At 40.6% G+C, this 3,182-nt stretch overlaps 1 protein-coding gene across 6 annotated transcripts in view; it reads right to left on the reverse strand.

Annotated features, from left to right (window-relative positions):
* The window catches only part of DCUN1D3 (defective in cullin neddylation 1 domain containing 3), a 45,815-nt gene that overhangs the window by 41,180 nt on the left and 1,453 nt on the right, over positions 1-3,182 (reverse strand). For 2 of the 6 annotated variants that reach the window (XM_031002854.3, XM_031002853.3), the window contains exon 2: positions 107-180. The exons of the other annotated variants lie outside the window; for them this stretch is intronic. The gene's annotated coding sequence lies outside the window, so the exon portion shown is untranslated. The remainder of the gene's footprint in view (positions 1-106; positions 181-3,182) is intronic. 6 annotated transcript variants of the gene reach the window in all.

A 3,182-nucleotide genomic window follows, 5' to 3' on the forward strand; every position in this document is an offset into this window, starting at 1 on the left:
GGTTATAAAAGGTAACCCCACTGTAAATCAAAGAGCATCTGTACACCAAAACAGTAGCAAAATCTGATTACCTTTAAGTCGTGTAATGCAATGTAAAACCACTTACCCACAACTCCAATAGCAAGTGGCATCAACTGGCTTTCTAGGTTGCCCACCTTTCAGAAGAGTTTGTCCAAAAGCCTGCAAAGTGTAAGAAACAAATCCACTGGTACCCTAAATTAAAAGGCCAGCTCAGCTCCGAAAATCCAATCCACTTAAATTTGTGGATTCTTTCCCCAAACACAATTAGTAGCCAATGTAGGAGTCAATGGCTTCTCCTTGTGTTCAAGTCCCCTCCTACCCACCCGCCCCCTTTCAAAAATTAGAAAAGAGCCACCAGTCTCCAAACTGGCTGATGAAACTTCAGCCTACAGGATATTTTCATATTTGAGTTACAATAAACCATTGAAATGAAAATGAAGTGGAGAGCTTAGTAACCCATCAGACAGAGCATTTTATGCCAAGCATCAGCATATAAGTTAAGTCCAAAACCTTTAACCTGGGCCAAAGCCAAATAATTACAGTAACAAATCTCACTACCAATTCTCTATTCCTTTGAGATACTCTAGTATGAAGAGTAGAAGTTGTTTGCCTGTTCCTAGATGTTTACTTTAGTCATTTGCTTGCTAAAAGACATTCTGTTTGCAATCAAATCAGAATTAGTAATTCAGTACCAGGATCTACCTCGTCCCCTTCATTGCCCCCAGAACTGCCCAGAAAGCTCTGTTCAAGTTTTCGATAATCCTTCTACAGGTGTCACGAGAATACTAGAACCTAAAACAGGTGACAAGTCCTCAATTTCTGATTCGTTTTCCCCAAACACTAAAAGGTTTTATTTAGCATTTCTAATACTGAGTTTACTACAAATAGCCCAAGCAACATTTAAGTCTCTCAACTGCCTGGCTCAAAGAGCCAATTCACTCAAAGAACACACTAGTCACTGTTGTGGGGTTCAAGAGAAGAAAAAAGCATATTCTGTTTCAGCCCAGTGTGACATGGCTCAAGAGGGCCAAATCAAGGAGTCTTGATTGGGCCTCTCAAGTGGACAATCTGGTCAAGGTGAGGCTGAAAAGCAGCACACCATTAGAGATGAATGCCCTCACCAGAAGGCAAAAGTAGGTTACATCCCTTGGTTACATGCCAGCTGAAAGATGCCGACACAGTGGAATTGAGCCCCACAATGGTCATTTATCTAATGTAATCCACTGAGTGAACTTTTAGTACCAACCTACACCTCAGCTGAGTGTTATTAGTCATCAGAAGGATCAGACAAGAGTGGAACTATTGCAACATAAACTGCCTCCCTACAAAAGACAACTTGAAACTTAGATCCTGATGGTCATCTTGGTAGATGGACAAGGGCATATTATTAACACTTGCCCAGTCCTTAAATTCATACAGAGCTGGAAACAAAGGAGGATTCATATACTAGAACACATTCAGAGAACTTATTATGCAGTTTTAAACAGCAGTATATAAGACTAAATAAAGAAAGAGGTGTGCCCTCAATTGAACATCCTGCTGAAAATCTGAACACCCAGCTTGAAATTTATCTGCCAGAAAAGACCCAGGTGACCACTGCCTCTTCCTCTCCCACTCAGCAGAGTGACTTTATTATGACAGTCCAACAGTACCTGCAAAAGCAGTAAGTGATAAGACCCTAGTTAAGGCAACAGAATTAATCAACAAGCAGCATCATTTTCTACTTCCTACTCCTTCTGGCTCTTAATTTGTTTGCCTACCTATTCTGAGCCCCATATCCACCTCTCTGACCTTATCTCCAACTCTCCCCCGTGTTCACTAAGCTCTGGCTATTATTCACCCAACCCATCCTCTTTCCACTACCTCCCACCTACCCTGACCCTTTCTTCCCATTCCCTGGAACTTGACAAGTGCATTCCAGCCAGTTTCTGCACCAGCTGTTCCCTGAACCTGGAAGGATCTTCCCCTTATCTTTGGATGGCTGGCTCCTTCTTTATACTTAAAGCTCAACTTAAGTGTCACTTCCTCAGAAAGATCCTCTTTGACTGCATCTACAGTTAAAACACTTTCAATCACATCACTCTTATTTTCTTCAGCGCTTGATCAAAATCTGGTTTACTGGGGTATATATTATGTCTCTCTCTGTCCCCAGCTCCCACTCCGATGTAAGCTCCATGAAAGGGTGAACCTTTTGCTTGTGTTCACCTGTGTACACCCAGTGCCTGAAACACTGGCTAGCACTTAGGAGTCAATAAATGTTTGTTGAATTAATGAACTGTGAACTTTTTAGTCAATGGCAAACTAGGTTCCAAATCAGTTAAAGTGAGAACAGTAGTCATTCTTCTGTTGTATTTTTGTGAAACATCTAAACACGCTGTTACTGGTACAATCAAGCATTAAATATTCTGTTTTTTAGGGCCCGAAAGCCCTGAATAGGACTTCCTAGCATCAGATCTTCCTAGCGCTATGCATATCAAGCTCAGTTACAGAAGGACAGGACTTACGGGCACTTTCTAATCAAAGGACTCCGAAAATGTAGGCACTATCTCTTAAAGTTCTTCAGAAAACAGTTTCAGATTCTACAAAAGATTTCCGAAGAATGTATCAACACCAAAAGGAAAATCATAACACTTCACTCTGAAATCTGTCTGAGAGGCTAGAGGAGTGCTCCTTGATTTTTTTTTTTTTTAAACCAACAGCATATCAACAAACAGGCCTTCTTTCCATTCTTTGCTTCAAATAATTTTTTCACATCCGTTATTGGTTTGTATTCGCCCTTAAACCAAAACTAAACAGATCACATTGTCTCATTTAGGACCCCCATACACAAAGAATCAGCTACGTAAAGATGAAAATCAGCACAAGCTGAATGTGTCACTGAAGATTTGTGTGTCACACATAAATGGAGAAAAACATAAAAGAGCTATTGTCCAATTGTAGAAACAAAAAAGTAATATGGGGTTTTCTGTTCTCTGAAGTGCATCATGAAAAGTGGGTGGAGAGAAACACAGAAATCCAGAATTAGCCTAGCAAATCATTTTGGGAAGAGCTGACAACATGTAAATTCCTCACACATAAAGTATTTCGAGCAAGAGACCTTGATTCCTGGGCTATGATGCCATTCAGGATTCCTTGCAAAGGCTCTGGAATTCCAGTATTCA

This window comes from Gorilla gorilla, chromosome 18 (genome assembly GCF_029281585.2).
Source record: "Gorilla gorilla gorilla isolate KB3781 chromosome 18, NHGRI_mGorGor1-v2.1_pri, whole genome shotgun sequence".
Taxonomy (NCBI): Eukaryota; Metazoa; Chordata; class Mammalia; order Primates; family Hominidae; genus Gorilla; species Gorilla gorilla.